We start from the raw sequence: 14,209 nt of genomic DNA, 5'->3' as shown, positions 1-14,209 counted from the left end.
TTGTTTTAGGAAGATTCTAAAGATCACTTGGCGAGGTAAGATACCAGACATTGAGGTCCTATCTCGAGGGCAACTCTGATGGACTGGCCGTGTTGTTTGAATGCCAAAGGTATGTTTGCCAAAAGACTATTTTATGGAGAACCCACACAAGGCAAAAGCTCATGTGGAGGTCAGAAGAAGAGATGCAAAGACATTCTCAAAGTCTCTCTGAAGAACTTTGGAATCGATTGTGAGACGTGGGAGACACTGGCACAGGACTTCCTAGCATGGCGCACCCACATCAAAGAAAGCACTGTGCTCTATGAGCAAAACAGAATTGCAATAGCTCAAAAGAAACGTGAGATGCACAAATTGAGACATCTCCACTCCAAATGTTCACATGGACTATTTATACCCAATGTGTGGCAGAGCATTCTGAGCTCATATTGGTCTGATCAGTCACAGTTGGACACACTGTACCTTGACATCATGATGTCATTTTGGTCCTCTTTGAGCACAAAGAACAACCTAGCTATCTATCTTTCTATCTGAGAAAGGCTAGAGGTTAGATTTTTACAGGGCTAAAACAAGGATGCCCCTTAACACCATTTTTATTTGTAACAATTGTAGAAATGCTAAGTATAGTAATAGAATAAAAAAAGAAGTTGAGTAAGTAGACAAGCGTTTACTAAGCACTTATTATGTGTCAGGCCGTGTGTGAAGCACTGGAGATATAAATGCAATCAGAAAGGAAAATAGTCCCTACCTTCAAGTAGGAAGGAAGGTGGAGATGGGTTAGCAGTGTAGCCTTGAGAAGAATGAAGAAAGGATTGGCCTGTGTCTCCTCCTTAAACTGGAGGTTCTGGCAAGAACCAGCTTATCAGAGAGAGAGGCTGCAGGTAAGAAAAAAACAAAAAAAATCATTTTTTCAGATGATAGATGATGATATATCTAGAGTCAACTAAAAAATTAGCTGAACCAATAACTTCAGCAAAGTTGCAAGATATAAAATAAACCCATATAAAACATTAGCGCTCCTAAAGATTAGCAACCCAATCCAGTAGGAAGAGATAGATAAATTCCATTTGAAATAACTAGTGTGTGAAATATGGTCAGTCTACCTACAAGGACATACACAGGGACTTTATGAATATAAATAAAATGTTCTTTATAAAAATAAAGATAGATGTAAACAATTGGAGAAAAATATTCATTGCTTGTGAGTAGAACTTGGGGATATAATAGAAATGTTAATATGACTTAATTTACTAATTCAATACCATGCCAATCAAACTAACAAAGGATTGTTTTATAAAGCAAGAAAGAAAAATAACAAAATTCATCTAGAGGAACAGAAAAATCAAGAATTTCCAAGAAAAAAATGAAAAAAAGTATGAAGTAGCCTAGCGCCAGATCTCAAACCATACTTTTGTTGTTTTTCAGTCATATCTTTGACCCCATTTTCTTGGCAAAGAACTGGAGTGGTTTGCCATGTCCTTCTCCAGCTCATTTTACAGATAAGGAAACTGAGGCAAACAGGTTAAGTGACTTGGCCAGGGTCACACAGCTAGTGTATGTGAGGTTAGATTTGAACTCATGAAAATGAGTCTTCCTGATTCCAAGCCCAGTGCTCTATCCACTGTGCCACCATCTGCCTTTCAAAATAGTAGGTGCTTAAAAATACTGAATTGAATTGGATTCTATATTTTATGATAAATGCATTGAGAGGTATAAAGCAAAAATGAGAGGGGTTGGACTAGATAACCTCCAATGTTCCTTCCTACTCTGTTATTGTATAAAAGTGTTTTGTGCTCTTAAAGGAAAAATGATTGTGCCTAAGTGATTGGGCTTTAAAGGATGCCTAGAAATTAAGCATTAGGAAATAAGATATTCCAGACTTAGGGAACAATATGAGCAAAGACAAGGAATATGTAGAGGGAGGTATAGAGTGTAGTCCAATTTGGATTGACCTTAAGAATGCCATATGTCCAGTTAGAGGCCACTAGGTGACTCAGTGGATGGAGAGCTGGGACTGGAGTCAGGAAGACTTGAGTTCAAATCTGACCTCAGACACTTACTGGCTGTATGACCCTGGGCAAGCCACTTATTCTCTGCCTAAATCCACTAGAGAAGGAAATGGCAAACCACTCCAGCATCTTTGCCAAGAAAACACTATGGACAGTATGGTCCATGAAAAGTAACACAGAACTGAATGACTAAAGGAAAGTCTAGTTAAATGCTAAATGAGGCTAGAAAGCTAGAGCAGTGTCACAAGACAGAGGTTCTTAAATGCCAATGAAAGAAGTCTGAACCTTACCCAGCAGGTAAGAGGAAACCACTGATGATTTTTGAAAAGTGGAGTGATATGACCAGATTCATTTATAAGATTATGGCACTCAAAAAAGTAGGTATTTAAAAAAAAAAAAGCATTCTGAGAGGATTCTGGGCAGATGGCAGAGTAGGTCAGAAAATTCCAAGCTCTCAAGATTTTCCCCACAAAAGAGTTAAAATAGCACCTTAGGGCGAACAAAGTGTGGGTGGAGACAAAGAAAAATAGGGGCACAACCTGGGTCTTCCTTGGACAGTTTGAGACAATCTGAAGAAAAAACCCAGGACCAGATTTGATTCCTGCGTGTAAACACCTCCAGGTTAGGTTCCATTTTAACAAGTGGCAAGCCAACTAGCAGCAAGCCCCAGGGTTAGTTCGTTGGAAAGGCCGGCCCCAGTCACTGGAACTTTTCACCCCGGGATAGTGAGGGGAGTCATGCGTTTGAGCCCAGGAAGATTTCAGGAACCTCTGCTGACAAGGAATGCCAGACTCAGCTGTGCTCCGAAGAGCAGTGGGGGCCAGAAGGAACCAGCACACGCCCGGTGAGTGCATAAGAGGGTAGAAAGGGGTAGAAAGCCTCTGGCTGTGGGCACTTACAGGAGGTTGGAGGTTTGGCTTAGGTTCCAGGCTAGAGGGGAGAACTGAAGATTTGGGGCAAGAGGCACCATTCCCCACACCCCAGGGCAAAAGGTATTACAAAAATCAAGTCATTACCCCTCCCATCCCCCCACCCCCCACACACAGAAAAATGCACAGGCAAAGGAGAAAGAATCCAACCATAGAGACCCATTACAGGAATAGAGATGACAGGGTTCATCTTCAGAGGAGGATATCGTAGTAAAGAAACCCCCAAAGAGCAACATCAAATGGTCACTTGCCCAAAAAGAATTTGTAGAAGATCTTAAAAAAGACTTTAAAAATCAAATGACAGAGATGGAGGCAAAACTAAAAATAGGAATAAAAATAATCCAAGAAAAACAAGGAAGCTATGAAAGGAAGGCCAACAAATTAGAAAAGGAGATCCAGAATCTCAAGGAGGAAAATGACACCTTGAAAATTAGAATTGGGCAAAGTGAAGCCAGTGAAATTATAAGAGATCAAGAAATAATTAAACAAAATATGAATAATGAAAAAATAGAAGAGAAAGTGAAACATCTTATAGGAAAAACAACAGATTTGGAGAATAGATCAAGAAGAGAAAATATAAAAATAATCTGAGTAAATGAAAGGTATGATCAAAAAAAGAATCTTGATACAATAATACAAGAAATAATTAAAGAAAACTGTCCTGAAGCATTAGAACAAGGCAGGGAGATAGAAGTAGAGAAAATCCATCAAACACCACTTAAAAGAGATCCTATGAGGAAAACTCATAGCAATATCATAGTCAAATTCCCAAACCCCCAGCTCAAGGATAAAATATTAAAAGCATCAAGATTAAAACAATTTAAATATGATGGTGCCACAATTAGAATTACACAAGACCTAGCAGCAGAGATATTAAAGGACCACAGGTCTTGGAACACAATATATTGAAAAGCAAAAGACCTGGGGCTTCAGCTGAAAATATCATGCCCCTCAAATTTCAGTATTATCTTAAATGAAAAAAAATGGACATTTGACAAACCCTCAGACTTTCAAGACTTTGTTAAAAAGAATCCCCAACTTAACAGAAGATTCGACATACAAGAACCAAGAGAAACATAAGGTACATACCAAAGACTGGCTGTAAGGGATTCATAGGAACAAACCACTTACCTTTTATATAACATAAAATATAAAATGTATGTCTAACATTCTTATTAATAATTGTCGATGTCATAAGAAAGAGGGGGATAAACCTGACTATGATATGAATTTAAAAGGTAAAACCATTTAGAAACAGCCAATCATACAAGAGACGTGCAAGAAGAAGAAAGGATAGAGAGGATTTAGATGGGGGAGGAGGGCTGGTAGTTCTGGTAACCTACTTTCATCAGGAATGGGTTTAAGAGGGAATAACATATATATATATATATATATATATATATATATATATATGTACAAAAGTCTTCTAAATTTAGAAGAAATAAAATGGTAGGGGTATAGTGAGGGGGGCAAGGACAAGGGAGGAATTTTTAGAGGGGAGAATGAGGGAATAGGTAAAGGGAGTTCAGACTGATGAGAATGGGAGGTTAGGGAAGGGATCCTTGGAGGAGGGAAGGCAAGTATTAGGAGGGCAGGGTAGTTGGTGGGGGATGGGAATGGGAGGATAGGGGAGGGATCCTTAGACGGGGGAAGGCAAGTAACAGGAGGACAGGGTGGCTGGTAGAGGAGGTGGGGTAGGCAAGTAATAGGAAGGTGGTGTAGCAGGTAGGAGTACAGTAGAGGAGGCAGGAGGGATAGGAAACAATAGATATGTATAAATATAAAAAAAAACAAAGCAGGAATAGAGTATGTTTGGGAAAGTATATGTCTATATACGCATGTATATATGTATAAGTGTATGTATATATCTATGTGTATGTATATATCAAGAAACATATCTAAATTGTATTGTAGCCTTCTGGGGGGAGGGGGGAGGGGGAAAAAGGACAAAGTTAAAAAGTGCACAGCAGAGAACAAAAGAAAACACAAGGAAGCAAAGATGGACAATTATCAACACAAGGTGTATTATTTATCATACAGGCTTTCTTGAAATGAAAATTTATTGTTACATATTTTGAATCCTCTCCTATATTCTGCTATGGACATGACATGCTTTTTTTTTCCTTCTTTCTTATTTTATATTTAAGTTTCAATAATTAAGTTTATGATATGTTTTGTTTCTTTTCTCTATTTCGTATTTGTGTTCTGGTAAAATAAAATAAAAAAACTATCAAAAAAAAAGCATTCCAGTACCTCTTAAGGCTAATAAGTTCTAGAAATGTAAATGACACTCCCATTCTTTTTTAGTATTTACTTTCTGTTTATTTTGAGTTGTAACCATTGTAATATTTTTCACATAGCTTATATATACTAATTTCTTTGGTTCCTTTGTAAAAGCAATTCTTGCTTCTCCAATAGCATATTAAATAGCCACACAAAAGCATATCCTAAAATATTTCCTTTGTTTTAAATTACAGAAAAATACAACTATTAAGTTTGATTCTCTCCAAACTTTTAAGCAAAAACTAAACATTTTGGTTCTTTTGTTGGGTCTGGTCTGTACCTGAGATTTCATGGGTGTAAGGAAACTCTTGTTATAGAAATTCCCCATAGTGATACAGATCAGCAATTCATTTGTAATTTATAGTCTTTGAGAGTTGCCTGGGTCATTGGGAAGTTAAGTGACTTGCCTCATCCCTCTAATCTTCTCTAGCAGATTGCCCCCCACTATCTAATCTTCAATTCTCCCTATCTGACTCCTTCCCTTTGCCTACAAACCTGCTCATATCTCCCCTATCCTTAAAAACCTTAGCTTGATCCTTGATCTGACCAAATCCAATAGTTGCTGTTGGAAATTTCTCTTCTTGCTTAAATTCTTCAGGAAGCTGTTTATAGACTAGGTGTTTCCATTTCCTCTCTTCTAATTTCTAAACTTTCTGAAATCTGGCTTCTGTTGTGTTCCAATTGACACTGTCCTTTCCAAAGTTATTTATGATCTTTTAAACTGCTTCCCAATTCTACTGCCTAACCTCATCCTTCTTGGCTTCTCTATAGCTTTTGATACTATTGATTGCCTGGATAGTCACTCCCAGAATGCTATTCTCTTATGGTTTTCCTCCTATCTGTCTGATCACCTCTTTTTAGTCACCTGATCATACCCACTAACGGTCCCCAAAAGCTAAGTCCTAGGCCCTCTTCATTACTTTATGTGTACTATTTTGATAATTTCATCAGATCCCATCAATTATCACCTCTATACAGATAATTCTCAGATCTATTTATCCAGCTCTAATCTCTCATCTAAACTCCAGTCTCAAATCACAAAAATGTCTTCTATACCTAATGAACCGCATGTCCCAGTGGTATCGCAAACTCATCATGGCTATAACTAAAAATACCTTCCCTACACAAAATTTTCTGGTTCGAACTTTTGCACCGCAGTCTAGGGCACTACCATCCTCCCAGTCACCCAGGCTAATAATCTCAGTGTCATCCTCAACTCCTTAGTCTCACTCCACATATCCAGTGTGTTGTCAGATCTTGTCATTTTGATCATCTTCTGTACATCTCACCCTCCACTCACATAGCCATCCCACTGCTCCAGGCCCTCATCACCTTTCTCCCAGACTATTTCCATAGCCTTCTAAATGGTCTCCTTCCTCGGGTCTCTCCCAACTCTAATCTATCTTCCATTCAGCTACCAAACAAGTCAGACTATGTCAACCCTCCACCCCCACCCCACCCCAGTAAACTTCAATGGTTCCCTATTACCTTCCAGGATCAAATAGAAAATCTTCTCATTTAAAGCTCTGCACAACCTGGCCCCTTCCCACATTTCCAGAGTTTTTATAGATTACTCTGCGTACACAGGCCTACTTGACTATTCTTTAAACACAACACCTGTGTCTCCTGCAATTTCATCTGGGTTCTAGAATCTGCAAGTTAAACTACACTAATTACTCCCTCCTACCCATCCCCTAAAAGGCAGCTAGATGGCACAGTGGATAGAATGCCGGGCCTGGAGTTACTAAGCGTCTGAGGCCAGATCTGAACTCAGATGCTTAGTAACTGTGTGACCCTGGACAAGTCACTTAACCTTTATCTGTCTCATCTGTAAAATGAGGATAATTATAGCACCTACCTCCCAGAGTTGTTGTGAGGATCAAATGAGATAACATTTGTAAAAGTACTTAGCACAGTGTCTGTCACAAAGTAGGTGTTACATAAATGTTAGCTAGTATTATTATGTTGGTCTGGTACAAAAAAGTTTGTTAGTCCTCCTTCACCAGCTCCAAGGAAGGAGACCCTAGCTTGGGTGCTCATGACCATAATCATGTTAGTTCCTGAATTCCTCTCTGTCTTCTTCCCAGCACTTCTACCTTGTTATCTATATCTTTCAAATGTCTTTTTCCGGACTTTCCAATAGGTCTTTGATTCTGTGTTCTATTATCTTATTCCAGCTCCATACTAGGCTTTGTCCAGTGTGTACAGATAACAATCCTTAGACTCAGTGTCTTTTTCTGGACAGATAAATGGATACATAAATCATTACCTTGAATAATGACAAAATTGAGTATGGCATCTAACTACATGCAAAGCAGCTATCTAACTATGTGCACACATACACACACTATCTAGCTGTCTATCAACACATATGGAGGGGGAGAGAGAGCACACTAATATGGATATAGAAACTAATTGAAGGGGACACATGTACACAGGCACACATAAACACATTTGATCTATCGACTAAGAGATTGTAACTTTAGAGTGAGTGGTTTCGGTTGGACGAAGAGGTCAGAGACCAAATTGCTGAGGTATATGAACAGAATGAGAGGTGAGAAAATGGTGGCATCTTATGTAGATAAATTTTTCAAGTACTATGGCTAAAAAAGGGAAGAGAGATGTAAGACAATATTCAGTAGAGATGGTAAGATCAAGTGAATTCAGTAGAGATGGTAAGATTAAGTGAGGGTTTCCTAAAGATGGAGAGACTTTAATGTGTTTGTAAGCGTCAAGGAAGGAACTAGCTCACCAGGAAAGACTGAAGACTAGAAAGAGTTGATGATAGTGAGGGCAATCTCCTAGAAAAGGCAGAAAGGGATAGGATCCAGGATATATATATAGAAGGGATGATCTTGGTAAGAAGGACTTCTTTGTCTAATCTTTGTATTGTATTTCTTAGAAACCATTCTCATTTAGCTCCTAGCCCCACCCTCTCCTGAGATAAGGCAGTGTACAGCTTGCCCCCAATTCTCTTCATAGACCTCTGAAATCCAGCATGTGACCTCTTCATCCAACTGAAACCACTTACTTTGAAGTTACCAACAATCTCTGTCACCAAATCTAATGTCTTCTTTCCAGTCATTCTTATTTTTGTTTACCTTTCTTAGATGACTGCCTTCCCCTGGAAACTTTCTCTTCTCTGGGTTTTTGTGACAGGGATCTCTCTTGGTTCTCCTATCCATGTGACTACTCAGTCTCCTTTGTTAAATTATCATCCATGTCATGTCACTAATAGTGAGTGTTCCCCAAGGCTCTGTCCTAGGGCCTTCTTTTCTTTTTTCTTCTCTCTGATCTCTCACATAGTAACCTTATCAACTTCCATGATTTGTTTACCATCTCTATGCAGATGCCTGCCAATCTAAACATACTGCCCTTGTCACCTCTAGGTCCAGATCACCAACAGCCTAATGGATATTTTCAGTTGGATGTCCTCTAGGTATCTCAAACTGAGCACACCCAAACAGAATTCATCATCTTCTTCAACAAGTATTCTGTATTGTTAATGCAATTTGAAGATCTTCCCAACCATTAAAAGGCCCATGTGACCTGAGTCTCATGGAGAATGTGGTGGGAGGAGCTTTCTGAATGGGTGGGGCAGAGCTGAGAGGAGGTGAGAGACACACAGAGCAGCAGCTAGCCTGAGTGAGAGCCAGGGAGTGCTTTTGCCCTTGTGGGAAGGCCTGATGGAGAGAAGGCTTGGGGATGGCTGTGCCTCCTGCATTGATAATGTGTGTAGATTTCTTTGTTGCTATGATGGATTTATCTTTCTGGCGTTTGAATAAACGTTTTGGTTTCACCTTCAATGAAAGGAGTCTATTATAATTTGTGATTCAGAACTATGCTGGCATATTCATAGCATTGACACTACACATACCTATCTTTTGAACTTCCCTGTTACTGATAGGGAAAGGGTGGGGAAGGGGGCTCAGCATCCTTCAGATCATCCAGATTCCTAAGAATAGTATCATCCTAAATTCATAACTCTCACTCACCTCATATATCCAAACAGTTGCTAAATCTTGTTTCCACAATATCTCTCGTATACATCCCTTCCTCTCCATTCACATAGCCACTACCCTACTTCAGACCTTGATCACCTCTTGCCTTTTTAAAAAAAAAAAAATTTCTCTGAAGAGAAAAAAATCAGCAAAATTGGTTAAGGCATCAAAAAAGTCTAAAATATGTGCAACGAACCACATTCACACACCTCTCGCCTCTGCAAAGGGGCAGAGGAGGAGCATTTTATTTTTTCTTTGGAAGCATGTTTTTTTTTTTTTGGAATTTTGTGACAACCACTTTTGATTTTTTTGTCACTCTGTTTGCAAACTTGAAATCATTGTGTATGGTTACATATTTATATTAGTAGTGGAAATATAGCTTATTTGACTCATCAGTTCATCTTTCCACACCTCTTTGTATTCATCATTTCTTTCAACACTAGTAATATTCCATTAAATTCATGAACCACAATTTACTTAGCCGTTCCCTAATTAATAGGCATTTGCTTTATTTTTAATTCTTTGCAGTCACAAAAAGTGCTGCTACAAATATATTGATGTATATGACTTCCTTATTAATGGTTTCCTTGGGGTATGCCTAGTAGTGGAATCTCTGGGTCAAAGGGCACAGACATTTTAGTCTATTTTTATAATTGCTTTCCAAAATAACTGTACTGATTCCCAGCTCCCCCAATAATATACTAATGTGCCAATCTTTCCACAATCCCTTCATTATTATTTCTATCTCCTATCATCTTTGCCAGTTTGTAGGTGTAAGATGGAATTTGAAAGTAGTTTTGGTTTACATTTACCTTATTATTAGTGATATGGAGGATTCTTTGGAGGACTCTTTAATAGTTTGCAATTCTTTTAAGAACTGTTTGCCCATATCCTTTGACTATTTATGCATTGGAAAAACCACCTCAGTTTATTAAATGTTATTTAATAATTGAAGAAACTTTCCATATGCTTTTACTCATGTTTCTCTATATTAAATCCCTAAACCCTGTAGGCCTAAATAAACATCAAGTTAAGGGTTCTACTATTTATTAATAGTGTCGCAAACAATAAAACATGATGCAAATAATTATTTATAATGTTTCAAATGTAAGAACAATTACACCCAAAGTTACTTTTAATTGTTACTACAACTGCTAACTTCTCAGTTCTGCAAACACAGTTGCACCACTCAGTTCTCTCAACCAGAGTTAGTCAAGGATTCTCTTTGAAATGTTTCTTTGCAAGGGAAGACAGTTCTCTCGAGAAGGAAGTCCTCTTCATCCTTTTTTCTTTCTCTATCCCCATCAGTCTCTCTTCTGCCACATCAGGTTAACAGTTTCTCCAGAATGGCAGTTAAATTGCCTAAGCTTCCAACCTTTCAAGATTCTATTTCCATTCAAAGACTTAATTTTCTCTATTGTCTCTATCAGACTTTAATAGTCTCTATAGTCTTTGAGGGAGAGTCTGTATGGAAGCTGGTTTTACTTACATGGACACACAGACACACAACCCTATACCTAATAGAGATAAGCCCTGGAGGCAAAAATGAGGCATATCAGGAAAAGGAGTGACTGGATACCCATTAGGACACCTGTCACACGTCAGAACTCAGTCTGGTACCATCAGGAGCCCAGAATTGTGATCTTTAGTGAGATCCTACAGACCTCTGGGCAGCAATCTATGCCTTGACTTGTAAAGGCCATATAATCCCTAGCTATTCCTTCTATGGCAGGTGCCTTGTCTATGGTAATTAATTTTTGAATGATTACTTTTCTTTTTGTTGTAATTTCTATATTATTGAAATTTATGCTTTTCATTCTTGGAGGATCATTTTAATTCTCTTTTATGTCTGGGATTGTTAGTGATGGCTTTGAGTTGGTGATACAGGTCTAATTTTGTTGATGTTGGCTGGACTAAATTCTGTTTCATTCACTTTTCTCATACTTGTATGATTCAGTTGTTTAATTTTAAATAGGTTTGTGATTATTCATTTTTTAAAGTACAGCACTTAAAAACCTGTTATGATTTTTTTTGGTCTTGTTTAATGTTTTGTTTTCACTCTAAAGAGATTTTCACTTTCCCACTTTTTTTTTAATGTGTAATTATCACTACTCAAGATTCTTTTTGAATACATTTTCACTTTTTGGATGTATAGATTTTATGACACTGTCATAACTTTTTAAATTTTATTCCAGAAAAGTCCTGTTTTATTTCCAATTTTACCTGGAATTTATATTTTGTTGGGTAATGCCACCAGAGACAGGCCTTGCTCCCATAATCTTGGTTGCTAATGTAAAAATGCTGTTATGCAAAATGTTTTGATGTGGTTATTTAATATACTATGTTAAATGGACATTAAGTTTACCTAGCTACGAGGTTTTTCTTACTGTTATCTGCATTATGATTTGCAATATGTTAGTAGATTAAAATTTTTCTCATAATCTTGGCAATCTTCTTTCTTGTGCAGTCCTGGATGGAGGAGCTTTTAAGTCTTTCTGTGGTTTTATCATTGTTCCTTCTAGTGCATTTTATTTTTAAAGGTCTACTGGGGTATTTGTAGATCTTGGTTCCTAACTTGCCACCTTGGTCAGAAATCTCTATTTATCCATTGGTTTCTTTCCAGCTGATTATAAACATGCCAAAGTAACCCATCTTTAAAAAACTTTCACTTGATGCTACCAAACTTGATGCTTCAAACTATTATCCTGTATCTCGTCTTGCTTTTGTAGCTGAATTCTTAAAAAAAAAAAAAAGTCTTCTGTTTTGACTCCTGTTTCTTTATCTCACACTCTCTGAGCTTCTTGCGGTCTGCCTTTGGTACTCATGATTCAACTGAAGCTGCTCTTTCCAAGCAGAGTCTTAGTGCAGTTTGGTCCAGATAACAGCTGGTAGAATGTTGGAGCTGGAAACTCTCCCTCCCCCAATCGCAGAATTCTGAGTTTCCTTAACAAATTAGGCAGTTCTCCCTCCTGGGAATTCTCTGTGTGTGTGTACACGCGCGCGTTGTATTAAAGAGGACTTGTTTTCTAAATATTAATACTCAGTTTTATGGCATTTTACAGTTTAAAAAGTACTTTCCTCTCCATTTGACAGATGAGGTAACAGAATCCCAGAAGGGTCAAATACTTGCCTAAAGGGTCAGGCAGTGTTGTTTAGTGGCCAGAACACTTAATCACAAATCAGAGAACTTAGACTCTATTTGTGGTTACCTACTTACTACCTGTGTAACACCTGGCAAATCATAAATAGTTCTAAGCCTCAATTTCCTCCTATGTTAAATGAGGGAGTTGCACCAGATAACAACTTAAGTTCTTTCTAGCTAGGTTTACCAAAATAAAAACTTTAAAAAGTAGTCTTAACAAATACATCTGTAAGAGATAACTGGTTTCCATTTTAAAAAACCACTAATACATAGCAACTGTCTAGCAATGCTAGTTCTATCATTTCCTTATTCTAATCATTTTTGTTTCTACGAGCTTGGCTCTAGGTACTGCAGACAGCACACTTTCCCCAGTTTTGGTCATTCAGTATAGCACTGCTCTGAGTAGGGTGCAGGGGAACCTCAGTATTCCCCTCTGTGGCTAATCTGTATGGCTGCACTGCCACTTCTGGAAGCTTTTGCCTTTAGGTTGGAGGCTCTTAATCTTTGGGTGTCATGTACCCCTCCTCAAAGTCTAGTGAAGCTTGTGGCTCCCTTTTTAGAGAATAATGTTTCAAAATGCATTAAATGAAATACACTATATTAAAAGGAAGCCAATTTTATTAAGATAGCTATAAAAAATTTGTTTCCAGATTAAGAACAGCTGCTCTAGTTCTTAGTAAACAAGCATCACGAGGTGCTACTCCCGATTGCAGGCCTCTGCTTCCTGAAGCTCTCATCAGCTTCCAGCAGGTGGTGGTGGTTCATCCAAGGACTCTGTTCTCTATTTTCCTTTTAACAAATGACATTCTCTTTCTTGGGGGACCAGCTCTGTAACACAGTCCCTCTGGGATGGACATTCACTCTAGACTCTCTTCATACAAGAGGGTTTGCAGGACACTCCATTTTATGAAGCCTTCAGAGAAAGAGTCAGTTTCACAGCCTCAGATCTCTTTCAGAACAGCCCTCCTAGGAGACTAGAGGGAGATCCTCTCTTTGCATCTTACCTAAGTTTCTCTCTCCAGTTTCATGTAGGCTCATAATGACTCCTTATTAACATGTTTTCTTTCTCAACTCCCTTCCATGAGAGTATTTCACTCTGTCCAAATGTCCCAACATCCTCCAGACTCCCCACTAGACAAAGTTATTCAAAGAACTAGGTAGCTATTTCCTGAAACACTGGAATGAGAAAAAAGGAGCTACACTGTCCTCATGGTACCACATCAAAGAGACAGAGAATTGTCATTCCTAGTACATACAAAATTCACAATCAAATTATGTTAAAATTGACCACTCCTGGCTCAATTTATAAAAAAAAAAACTATCAGGAATCTGTCTAATGATAATAACTTACACTTAGTCCTTTTAAGGTCTGCAAAGCACTTTACATATACACACACACATATATATACCCATATAGTTACACATGTCTTAGTTGATCTTCACAACAACCCTTTTACAAATAAAGTGAGACTCAGATTAAGTGATTTGCTCAAAATCACACAATTATTAAGTGTCTGAGGCAAGATCTGAACTAATGGCTTTGTGATGCCAGGTTTAGCACACTGTGCCATGTTGCCTCTAATACTGTGTAACATAAAATATATGTATAAAAAGGCCACCATTAAAAACCTTTACTGCTCTCTATTAGAGGCATTTCTTCTACTTATAACTGTTGGTCATCTAAGACACTGAAACTTTTGGGATCCTTCACTTACTATCGACTGGGCTTGTAAAAATTAAAACTAGGACATCTGATCTTTTTCAAATTAAAAAATCATAAAAACTTAGCATACAGTTCATAATAAATATCTCAAGCCAGAATCATGATCTCCATGTCTAAAATGTAAT

This window comes from Trichosurus vulpecula, chromosome 3 (assembly GCF_011100635.1).
Source record: "Trichosurus vulpecula isolate mTriVul1 chromosome 3, mTriVul1.pri, whole genome shotgun sequence".
NCBI lineage: Eukaryota > Metazoa > Chordata > Mammalia > Diprotodontia > Phalangeridae > Trichosurus > Trichosurus vulpecula.
This window is presented reverse-complemented; position numbering follows the sequence as displayed.